Source organism: Meleagris gallopavo, chromosome 5 (assembly GCF_000146605.3).
Source record: "Meleagris gallopavo isolate NT-WF06-2002-E0010 breed Aviagen turkey brand Nicholas breeding stock chromosome 5, Turkey_5.1, whole genome shotgun sequence".
Lineage (NCBI taxonomy): Eukaryota > Metazoa > Chordata > Aves > Galliformes > Phasianidae > Meleagris > Meleagris gallopavo.
The window spans coordinates 25,526,670-25,539,110 of NC_015015.2; the positions used below are offsets into that span (position 1 = coordinate 25,526,670).

Below are 12,441 nucleotides of genomic sequence, written 5' to 3' on the forward strand. Positions count from 1 at the left end.
AGCGCCGGAGCTCGGCCCGACAGGCGCATCTGATTGGCCCTCGCTCGTTACCTGTCGTTTGATGGACAGCTCCCTCACCGAATAGCAGAAGGCCAGGCCGCCGCGTGGCACGCGCCTCTCGCGCGGAGGGGCGGGGACACGGGCTGTTAGGCGGGAAAAGCGTATAAAAGCTGCCGGGCGGGCAGGGGTGCCCCTCAGGTAGCGGACCTGTCGTAGGTTTGCTTTGTGGCTTTTCGGGTCCCGAAATGGATCTCTAGGGACCTCTTAATTCTTAAATATGGTTTTGAGCCTTTTTCTACTAGTCGGAAAGCGCTTGGCTGAGTAGCATTATCAGAGCTAGGAAAGCACGCAGCAAGTGCGTGAGGTGCGGAGAGAAGCAGGGTGGGTTCTCAGCACCTCCACCGCTTAGAGGCCGCGGGGCTTGCAGTTGTGGCTGCCGTTGCTTCGTGTTCGCTGTAAGGAAACATCTCTCTGCTAAAGTTTTTCTTAATGCCGCGTTTGCATAGCTGTTGCCCTCTTCCCTCGCTGCTGTACGGCAAAACGTTAAAAAGCATGTGGTGCAAGTGTTCCTCTCTGTAGTGGAGGGCTGCTGCTGCTACTGCAAAACGCGTCTAACGTGCAAAAATCGGCCAAACAAAAAATACCCCAAACAACTGGAAAAACAGTGTATTGGCTGTTTTCCTCCCAACAAAAAAAGCCTGAGAGTCCTGGAGCTCTTCAGCACAGGGAAGAAAAGGCAAGATTGAAAGGGGAGCTTCTCAATGCTTACATAACTCTAATGGATGGGTGCTGAGAGGTTGGGGCTGGGCTCTTTTTGGTGGTGCCCAGCGACAGGACAAGGAGCAATGGGCACAAACTGCAATGGTCTGTCTGAACGTGAGAAAACTAATTTTCTGTGAGAGTGGCAGGGCACGGGAACGGGCTGCCCTGAGAGGCCGTGCTGTGGTGTCTTCTCCTCACCCTCCTGGATAATTTCCTGTGTGACCTGCTATAGCGGAAGTTGGAGTGATGGCTATCCAGAGGTCCCTTCCAACCCGTTGTTCTGTTTTTGTCACTTTGAAATTTTAAATATGTAAAATCCAATTCCAGGTGAATGAGCGATACAGTTTTATTCCTTCCTCTGAATGTTTAGGCCTTGTGCAAGCTTACTGTGTGTACTTGTCATGAGGGTAATTTTGAGGTGCTCTTTCAATCTGTCCCTTACTCACCTGGTCTGTGTTTTAAGTTAATTGAAGTTTAAGTTCCCAAAATGCATGGATTTAAGTGGCCAAAGAAAGCATGCTTTTGAGGGTGGGAGCAGGTGGAAAGCTTACGTGCAGCTTGTATAGTTTGTGAGCACTATTTCTTTGCCCTTAAAAGGCAGATGACCAGCATGGTCTGGTTCTGGGGCATCTTTTCGTTGGTTATGTCTGTTTCTTGTAGTGGTGATACTGATTTTCAGCTTTCATAAGATAATTCTGATCTTTGTGCAATAGCAGGAGTAGAATAGAAAACCCTGTAGATATCTGCATGGGCAGCCCTCTCTGTGAGCCAACCTGTTACTAATACTGTGGCTGGTGAAGACTGGATCTGGTATGGTTTACGTGGTGTTGATACTTGATGTAAATTTCGTGCTTGATACACCAGTAAACAAGAGTCTGGGTAATACCATTCTCCCTATTGTTTCCTGGATGGTAGGTAGTAATTCAGAATGTCAAACGTTTTACAAATAGTGTTTGTTATACCTGCTTGTTCTGTTGGCCTAGTTTCAGCTTTTAATTTCTGATGCCTGTGAGCAACGCTGAAGGTTCTGTGACCAATGGGCTGTTTGTAAGCTGTGAGTTGGATTCTACTGAAGTAAGATTTCCATCAGGGGAGAATGATGACAGTTAAATGATCTGTTTTTTTCACTTGTACTGCAGGCTTTTATGGAAGCTTGTACACATGAATAGACTGGAAGAGATTTCGTAGGTCACTGGATTGCTCTCTCTGTCTATATATGTGTGTAAATAAAATATATAAAGTAAAATACCCCCTCTAGATGTACACATACCACGCTTCCATTGATCCTTAGCAATCATTTGTCTGATCTGTGTTATTAAGACTTCTTTTTTATTAAATCTACCTAAAACGTTTTTCTGATCCGTTACCTGAATGTAAAATAATGTAAAATTTGAAATATAATTAGAATATTATTAAAAAAAAAACAAAAACAAAACAATAACAACAAAACACAGCAACAGCCAAAAGAAAACAAGCACACTTTGCTTGTGGGATTTGTGCTTCAGGCACTGGGTTAGGGTTATTGCAGGTCAGTGTGCTGCCACTCAGCTGAGTTGCAATACCTGAATCTGTGTCCATTTTGGTACATGTGAAAACTGTAACTACTTTATGCAAACTTCGTGCTGAGGATTAAGCTGTATGTTTTATCTTGTACTTGTTGCGCACTAAATCCTGTGCTTTCTGCCAGTTAGAACTTTACTTACACAAAGCAACTCAGTATGCTTCAGTAACTGAAATATGCACAGGGCCCCATGAGCTGGTTGTAAAGTGAAATCAAAAGCAGGAGTCTGTCTAACAGCACAACTTAGCCTTAATTTAATTCCAGTGAAATAAGAGCAGTTATATTAAGATCCTGTGTAACTTCATATATATGCTTCATACCTTAGGAGCTGCAATAGCCCTGCAGTGACACCATGCAGAGCTTTAGATGTTTTTGCTTATAAAAGTTACTGCTTGACTTTTTTTTGGTTCTCAGAATATTCTGTTGTCCCACAGGGACGCTCTGCTGTTGCTGCTGAAAATCATTTTTGGGATCTCCTGCATCAGGTCGTGGAGGAAGGAACAAACTGCTGCACCATTCAAGGATTTTAAGGTGATGAATTATTATAGTTTTTATAAGTACCAATAGCTTGCTGCATTTATTTTTAAATTTCAAGCTCCCAAAGCAGTGCTGATGATCTTTGAAGTGCAGCTCCACCAGGGTCTGCTTGGTGGCATACAAATAAGAAGATCTGATCAGGCCCACCAGAGAGCAGCAGTGCACTTAGGCAAAACTGCTCTCTCTCAGCTCTGAAGGGTATTTCGTTAAGATCTCTTTTGTAGCAAGTATTGAATTTCTATAAAAATCAATTTAAGAAGCAAAAGTACACCAGGAAGTCCCTTTGCAATGCTGCTTAGGGTATATTTATTTGTATTTATAACTCTTAAGGACCAGGGGTACTGATGCTACATATTTGATTGAGTTCTCTTCGCGTAAGAAGGTGAAATTTTCTCCTGGGTATCAGCTTTGTCTCCAATAAAGATTGTGAAAGAACTTGAAAAACTGGCAAATGAAAGTGGACTTTCACAGTCTGTCATTGAATTAGCTAAGAGTAAGTGTTTATTTCTGTTTTTTTTTTTTTTAATACAATGCTTTGGCTGTTAGTATGGCTAGAAGTACTTCTATGCCAATGAGCAATTCCTGGTAACTTTGCCTATCAGCTCTTAGTATTTCACACCTGTATATATGATTATTTTTTAAGTTACCAGCTGATACAAATTCAGACTACACTCTGAGACTATCTGCAGTGTTTTTCTTTCAGGTATTCTTAGCAGACTCTGATCAGACCTTGCCTTCTCTTTGGTGCTGTTGGAAATGTTCGGATATGTTTACTGAGTAGAGAATTCTGTTGATTAATGAGTTTAGCTTTGTTTTTTTTTCCCCTGCAGGGTTAAAGGGAATAAAAAAGTCATGATGTTACTTTATGTAAAACTTATCAAGTCCTACTTTTGAATTACCTAGGTGCTTGGGAATGTTTAACTGAAAGACACTTAGGTCTATTCATACTTTTGATTAATTTTGTGGAGGGACTTCATGAATTTGGCTTAACAAGGTGATTTATTATAGTTTTGCAAGCATAAGTAGTTACCAACAATTTATGTTGGCAGAAATTGAGCTGTGGTATTATGCTGGCCTACATCATGGGATCTATGTTCCAGGAGTTCTTCTCTGGTAAAAGCCCATTTCTGAGATGCCATCTTCACTTGTCATCTTTCTCCTGTGGGAAGCACAAATGAACGGGCTGTTTGCTACATCAGCAGCTGCAGATCACTTGTGTGTCTGCTCAGCCCAGTGCAGAGCTGTGCTCCTGCTGCTACTCAGAGAAGGCGGGAGGAAAAAAACCCAACAGCCTAATACCTGCCCCAATTCTATTTGACCTGTACAGGAATGGTTTCAGGGAGACTTGGTCATGTGCAAGGATTTACTGTTGTAGCTTCTGTGAGTATTAGAACTCAAGAATGCAAGATAAATGATATGGTATGCTGTACTTATGTATGAAAGCTGTTTTTGCAGGATGAGCATGGTTTACAATATTATGGAAAAAGTTTTATGGAAAGCTATGTGTATGGGAACTGGTGAGTCATGGCCTGAACCACTGATTGAGCACCTGGGGAAAGGACCCAGTCAGTGCTGGGAGCACAGGTGAAGGCAATTCAGGTGTGTGACCGGAAGGGATGGAAGCCTGGCTGCACCTCCCTTAGACCTCATTTAAGGGCTGAGTGCCAGTGGGGAAGGATCTCTGGTTGGAGGTCCCTCTCTTATGGAGTTTCTATTGTGAGCCTAGATCTTTAGAGACCGGTGAGAACTTTTTCCTTTTGTAACATTCTCCTATTGTGCTGGTCCCTTGCTGTTACACCACTAATACCAACAACTTGGTACTGTTTTGCTTAGTCAAAGTCAAATGATCGGAGTGATATTTCTACCAAATTCATTTTTAGGGTGAAAATAAATCTAAGTTTAGGAATTCAAAAGATAAGGGTCTCTACCATGACAGTTGCTCATTTTGAGATGTATATGTAGATTTGTTTGAAATCTCCCTAGAAAGCTAAGCTGTAATTAAGACTCCGGTGTTAAATATCCACATTACTGTGTATATCTTCAGGTAGCTCCTGTTGACTCTGATTCTAAAATGATGTTAAAAAACTCTATCTCTGGACAAGAAGAAGGGTTTACTTTGCTGTTTTGGTTCAGACTTACTGTTCTTGTGATGTAACTTAGGCTTCTGTGCATCAGCCAGTTTTTGTCAGTCTCTGTTGCAGAAATAGCTGCATGTAGTTCTGCTTTTCTTTCAGAATAGTATACTGCCTCTCAGATGGCAGTGTGTTAGATATCTGTAAAGTCCTTTTGACCACTTCTGATGTTTTAACTAAATGTCTTAAATATAGTTTATCTGCATTTTCATCAGTTACCTAATATCTTAAAATGTCCCTCGCTGTTTTTTGATGTCCGTCATTGTTCTTTGTGGGTCCAATTCAAGAATTATTAAATGATGTAGCAATGTTCATCTCTTTTGCAGGAGATGGAAGTATCTGTAAATTATATGTGTATGCACATGTGAACATAGTTCAATCTACAAAATCAAGAATTCCATACCGCCCTTTTTTGTATGCATAGAGATAATACTATTTTGAAGACCTAGGAACTGGGTTTCAGGGCAGAAGTGCCTGCTCTGCCTTGTTTCTTCTGGTGATGTAGGTCTTCTCTTTGTCACTTCAAAACAATAACTGGACTCTTTGTTAATAATTTGTGGGTTTTTTTTTTGAAAATGTAGTTTTGGTGAAAGATCACATTTGCAGATGGTAAAATCATTTGTCAAGCAGATAAAGATGGTAACAAAATTTTATACTGCTGCAACACGGACTGGCACTGAACCTTTTATTCCTTGTGGAGATGTTGGAGAGTATCATATCCTGACAGTCTGGTCTTTTAAGAAACCTGTTTTGAATACTGCTGTCCTGCATATCTGTAGGGGACAAATTAGGAATCGGTGTTGGAAAGTTACGTTCATGGTATAAATAATACCATTTTTAGAGTAGTAGCAGCTAATAGCTTTTTCATTTTTCTTCCAGACTCATTTGTTCAGTTCATGGGTATCTAATATGCAAAGTGCTTGCAATTACAAGACTGATTTTTTTTTTTTAGCTTTGTATTTAAAAAATGTCAGTGAAAAGAACTGGTCAGAATCTGCAAGAAGGTATTTTCTTTTTTTTGGGGGGGGGTGGGGGTACAAAATCTTGTGTGCTGCTCCATTTTCTCCCTTGTCTGCTTTGGACATGAGATTGTAACACTGCGCAAAGAGATGTGAACTGTTTTGCTTCATGCATCAATAGTGGATGTCAGTTCTCTGACAGCTGATTTCCCACTGAAGGAAAAATTGGTGACACAAACCACAGGAATCATCTTTTTAGTGGAATTCTTAAAAATATTAAATACACAGGCTGTGGACAGATGTAGAGACTCCGATAATGCAGGAAAAAAACCCTTCTGCAAAAATGTTGATGTGGAAACCTGCTTCATGTTCAGAAAGCAATGCCTAATCTTTGAAGTTGATAGCAACTTAACTAAAAATGTAGTGTCACAACGATGCTAATGCTTCATTTCTCAGAGTCTGTATCCTGCTCACATCCAAAGGAAGGTAATTTGTAAGACTTGTGTACAGGAAGCATTATAATCATGTGAGTGTGGTTCTTAGAAATGTGCAGTAAATGAACAGTGCTGTCTTGGAGCATGAGCTAGCTCAATTATCTTAAATACATTCCACACTGTAGATGTACCATCTTGTAAAAGTACTATTTGAATGATGCAAGATCTGCTTGCTATGTCTCTCACTCCACCGCACTTCTCTTGTTTTTGAAGACATGCAGTGGAATTTCTTGCTTCAAGTTGCCTTTTTTAAAGAAAAGCTAATAATGGGTAATGAGAATTTTATTAGGTAAGAATTCCTGCATGCAGTCCTCAAAGGAAACAGGGCAGGAGGAGGAAGCTCAGTGCAGTGTATGCAGATTAGTGTGGGACGTTTCCTGCTTCTCACATGTAAAGTATCAATAGTAAGTTTCTTTTGAGGTCATTCAGGGGTACATCCTGAAGGAAGAAAGGTGGGAGGAGGGAAGGTTACCACAGATAAGCAATTTCTGTATCTATACATCAGAACATTTTGTAGAGGGTATCTGTAGGTTTTTTAATTTGTTTGGTGGCAGGGAGAAGGGTTTGGAGGGAAGTAAAAGATCAACCTGCAGATCCTAGTCTCATAATGGTAGTATAAAACTTCTATCATGTCTTGTTTACTATTTATATACTTCTTAATATTCTGGATACTTCTACTTTTAATGTTAGATTGCTATGCCTTTGGTCATCCTAACTGCATGTATACATTGGTGTCTGACTTCTGTGTTGCTTCATGTCTCATACAGCTCCAGAGGCACTCTGCTTCGTGGAACCTTTCCTGATCTGCAGACTGTTTCTCTTCTGAACACTGCATAGGAGCTAGGAACAATGAACTGTAGTCAGTCCTAATTACTGCTGTGGGCATCAGCTTGTAGATCTCAATGAATATGCCCACTGCAGAAAACTGCCCCTGGGAATGGCAGTGTGGGATCTGTCCCATATCTATAAACTAAAAAAGCACAATTCTCTGTGCCTCTGTCACCTCTACTGTGCCTGTGGAAAAACCTGTAATAAAAAGGCATTGTAGACCAAGACATATAACAACAAATTATTTCTAGGGAGGAATATTTGATAAATCAGTGCATTAAACTGCATATTGGGATAATCTCTTATTCTTAGCAGTATTTTGTAAGAAGGTCTTCAAAAATCTAAAGGCAACTGAAACTATGTCTGCTTTGTGGAACTGAAGCAGTAATTGTTTCACATACAAAATGTAATTTATCACTTTAAACTCCAAAGAAGCCACAAAAAAGACCAACCCAAAACAAGCCAACAAAACAATCAAGGACTTTAGCTCTCAGCTTAATTGGATAGAAACTGAAAGAGGAGATAGGATATAGAAGATGTTTTATAGGCTTGGTTGAGCTATCATTTCCCTGAGCAAAGCATTTTCTAATTGGGAGCTGGAAAGCTCTGTGGGACAAAAGGAAGGAATAGCCAAAGTAACTGGCTGTAGAGCAGTACAAGTTGTCTACTATAACCTTGTGGGGAAATAAGAAGGATGACAAAGCACTCTGTATAAAATGGTGGAGAGCTTCCATGGGCTGTAAGAGGCTACCAGACCATGTGGTTTAAGCTGTATTAATTATCCAGCACAATGTAATTGTTTGGTTTTTTTTTCCTTCTCTGCCTAGATAGTAACTGGGTGTAGGTTGACTCAGCATTTACCTGCTTTCTTAAAAAAAATGTGCCCACTTTCGTAAAGCTAACAGACAGTACTGTTATATCATCTGGTAGAGTATCCTCACCTTGAATACTGAACATATTTTATCACTTTAGTTCAGAATAGCAGGTCTGAAAGAAAAGAAAAATACAGACTGTGTGTGTATGTAAGGTCAAGGTCTAGGAGAACTTCTGAGGAAAAAAAGTAACTTAAAGGGGAGGAAGTATTGTATGATGTTAAGTCAGGTAAGTGAAACTGCTCCAGTTGATTCTGGATAAAATTAAAATAGCAAATGAATGTCCTCATGCAGTGTAGGTCTGCTTATATGCTGTGTCCAACAGAGAAGTGCTGCCAACCTGTAAAGATTGTCTTCTAAAAATTGCTGAAAACCTCCAAAAATAAAAAGGGCAAAGATGGCTCCTGCTGAGTTGAGTTGTATGGAAGTAATAATGTTCAGTTCCCATCAAGCTTCTGTGAGTTGACTGGAAATTGTCACAGAGACCTTCTTGAAAACTTAACTTACGATGTCCTTTCATTTGGTGGGACCTTGCTTTAGGGCAGAGCATGGGAAAAAATCCATTGCTTCTAAATTCCCAATTCTACTGCTGATGAAATGATGGGAATACACTAGAAATGTGATGTCTGATATTAAATGGGTACAGCCTTTCTGCATTAGTGCAAGATGGTTTGATGCAATGAAAGAGTTTCACGGGAAAGAGGTTATTAAGTGGCCTTGATTTCTTTCTCACTGTTGCTGGTTGTTACAAGCAGTGCTACAGGAACTGGAAATGATGTTATTAAAAGTTCTGTATGCAGCACAGCCACAAAGGATGTGGCTGTGCCTAATGAGGGCAAGAGCTTGGGACTTGCAGTTAAAAATAATTTATTCAGGCTTAGCTATTGCTGTGGAATCTGGGGTCTGTGCTGCTGCTGGCCTGTGTTGAGCTGCAATAAAAAAAAGTGTAGCATAGAAGAAACACTGATCTCCAAATGCTTGGTGAATATGTGCCACAGATAGGTCCTACTAGTTGTGTTATGGTACGTATAATCTGAGGATATGAACAATGCCATAAAGAGATTGTCTTATCTAAGCTGTTCTAGCTTTAACGTATTAGATTTATCTTACCCATTAGGGTGAATGAACTCATAGATGTTCCAATATAAAGTTGCCTCCTTAGCACTTGGTAAAACATTATTGACATTATTGGTTTACAAAACCATCTGTTTCCTCCTTCATTTCCTATATTCAGATTTGTGACCAGCATTTATGCTGGGTTTGTGTGAAAGCTTTGGCATGATGGTGCCAGTTGAGGGGCTGCAAGTCAGCACCAACTGCTCTGGCTCCAGAACTAGCAGCAGTACTGCTGTACTGGCATGGAGCAGTGCCTGAGGCAGTAAATCCTGTTTGATGGCCCAGCAGCTCCTTTCTTGTACGGAGCTGCGTGTAGTTTTGTGCACCTGTAAAGCTTACCTTAAGCATGGCACTTGGCTAGTATAGTTTGCTGTGGTAATTTGGTCCAACTCACTCAAACGAGCTGCGGACAGCTCCAGATTGACTGCGTCATGGTGTAGCTAGCAGGTAGGCAAGACTGGCCGTGGAGTATAAAGGCACACCCTGGCAGATCTGATGCAAAGCCTATTTAAGTCTGTAGAGTTATTTTTATGGAATTTAGATTAGGTGCTAAGCCCTGGAAAGGCATTTAAAAGTTCCTTACCCAAGAACTTTGGAATTTCCTGAGGGGGATGCAAAGTGCACCTCTTCTGGATCATCTTGCTGAGTCAATACAAAGCCATTTACTCCAGATATCAAAACAATATGTACGAGTTTTTTGTTATTTAGAAGTATTATGGGTCAGATGTGTGATGTGACTACCTGAATTAATCTGAAGAATGACTCAAGTGCAGTCTTGTTATTTGGGGTGTAGTAACTTGGCTGTGCCCTTTAATGTTCCTGATGTTAACGGACAAATTGTAAGACTGCTTATTTGGCTTTTCCACTGCATTTTGTTTCAGCCTGCCACAGTACCTTCTTTCCTGTAGGGGGCTCTTTGTGTGCACTGTTTGTGAACAGCAGTCTGGATTAGTCACTGCTGCTGTTTGTTTGTTTCTGTTTTTTTTTTTCAGGCTATTTAATTGTACTCTGTCACTCATCTGTGGTCTGATGGGTTGGGTGGGTTGAGTGGAAGAATGGGAATCTGCTCTGTATATCTGTGAGAGCATTACTGTCTTGCCCAGATTCCAAAATGTTTAGAAGTAATGGCATGTCCATTCACAAAATGCCAGCAACAAATCTACTGCATCCTTTTCGCAGGGCAATCCTTCAAGCTCTTTCCACTTCAGCAAAAGTTGGGCTAAGTGGAAGGCTTTGAGATGCTGAGGCTGCTAAAAACTTTCTTCTGGAGACAGTGTTGTGTTTATCCTTTGTCCTCAGAAGAAAATATTTTTGTAGTCTGATTTTTTTTTTCATTTTTTATTTTTTTCCTAGCTCTAGGGAAAGACCTATCCATAATAAGCTTGAAACCTACCTTAATTTTGACAGGTGGAAATGATGCCATAATGCGTGTGCTGTGATACTGAAATCCAAAGTTCAGGTTTGTCAAGGATTTCCATTGGCTGGTATTGTTGATTTTTGGCTTCTTTTGAGTATAACAAACTGCCAAATGACTCATTCTCATCATTATGAAACAAATGTTTAAATACTATAAGTGGCTTCTTTGTGATGTAAGACTTTAGGTAAATGTCTCATGCACTTCTTTGGCTCTATAGGCTGTGATTAACAAGTCTCACACTCAGTAAATCTGACCTCAGGTACTTCCTTAAAGAATCATCATATGGCAAAGAAATACTAAACTTCTTGAGTGTTTTCTCATCTTTCACTTGATTATTTTTTTTCCTGACTAAAAATTTTGGCATGAAAGTGTTCCTCTATGTAGGTGTTCCTCTGATCCTTCTGTTTTGTTCTTCACCTGAAGCATCATCATCATCCCTATAAATTCCAAGCTGGCTGCTGCATGAATAATTAAAATCCTGCAAACAGAACTATGATTTCAAGTGAGCAGAGCAAAAGCAGATAAAACGCTTCAAAAATTGGCTTTCAGAAAGCATCTCTATACTAATAAAGCAAATTGAGAAGACAGACAAAGAATGCTGTGTATAGAGCATTATTTTAAAGTTGTTTTTGAATGTAATTTTGACATTGTCCCAAGGCTTCCAATCTGACTTCAAAGGTTAAATGAGTCTCGGTAGGTCTGTGTTCATGCCTGCATGTGCATGCCCAAGTGCCGCAGAGGGACTGGCGTGTTTGCATGTTTGTGTGTGTTTGCTTGTGTACAAAGAATGGTCAAAATAAAAGTCCTGGGATGTAACCTCTCTGTCCTTGCACAGAGCCACGTATCTGGTGTTCTTGGAAAAGCAGGATGGCACACAGCAGTCCATCACAGCTGGATGTAGGTACAATGCACTGTATGCATGTATGTGTATCATATTTAAAAATACAAATAGTGGTGGGGTTGCAAGTTCAAGCCCTCAAAAAGTAGAAGCCAGTCTAAAGGAGTTGTAATTCAGCTCTTTTGTGGGGCTTGCATTAGAATGTAACTTTCAGTTGCAGAGCTGGGTGCTTTCTCCCTCTCTCTCTGCTCCGGTTCCACGGCACAGTAGGAGAGGGAAGAGCCAAACAGTGCTGGCCCTTCCTGCCTTCTGGTGAAATGATTTATGGCTGAGCAACCATTACTGCAAAATCAGCTGGACTCCTGAGGAATCTGGTTGCTACATCCCAACAGGTTTCTGCTGGTGCTTTTCAGTAACTTAGTATGCAGTTGGGAGTGACTTTTTTCCACAGAAACTTTGCAAAGGCGCATTGCCACATTCACCAAGTTCTGAATTTCAAAGCCATGCAGGCATACAGCTGCTCAAACTTGCTGTTAAATTTTCTTTTAAGACATCTTGATTGCCCTTACTCTTGAGAATGCTGAAAGTGCTTGTTTCCAGAACCTTCAAAAGCACTTTATGCTCTGCTTCCACTCTCCTGGCCCCTTTAAAAACAAAACAAATCCAAAGCAAACCTGACTGCCACAGACTTGTCTAAGGAAGAAACCTCCTAATTCAGGAACTGAGTAGTAGGAAGCTTATGCAGCTGTAGAGCTGGCAGTGCTGACGATGCTGTTTAGGATCCCGGTGTGCCCGTGTTACGTAGCTTAAGGAAGGTAAGGTTCAACCGCGGGGGAACGTTTCCTGAGAGTGTGCGTGCATTATTGCATAAAGAAACTTGTTTATAAACAGGCGAACGCGAAGTAATCGCTTTGCCTGTGTATGC

General features: G+C 40.7%; 1 long non-coding RNA gene across 1 annotated transcript in view; it reads left to right on the forward strand.

The window, feature by feature from the left end:
* Positions 1-49: 49 nt before the first annotated feature.
* Positions 50-12,441, forward strand: part of LOC116216668 — a 19,499-nt gene continuing 7,107 nt past the window's right edge. Inside the window, exons 1-2 of the long non-coding RNA XR_004159907.1 lie at positions 50-455; positions 2,758-2,854. This is a non-coding gene — a long non-coding RNA (uncharacterized LOC116216668). The remainder of the gene's footprint in view (positions 456-2,757; positions 2,855-12,441) is intronic.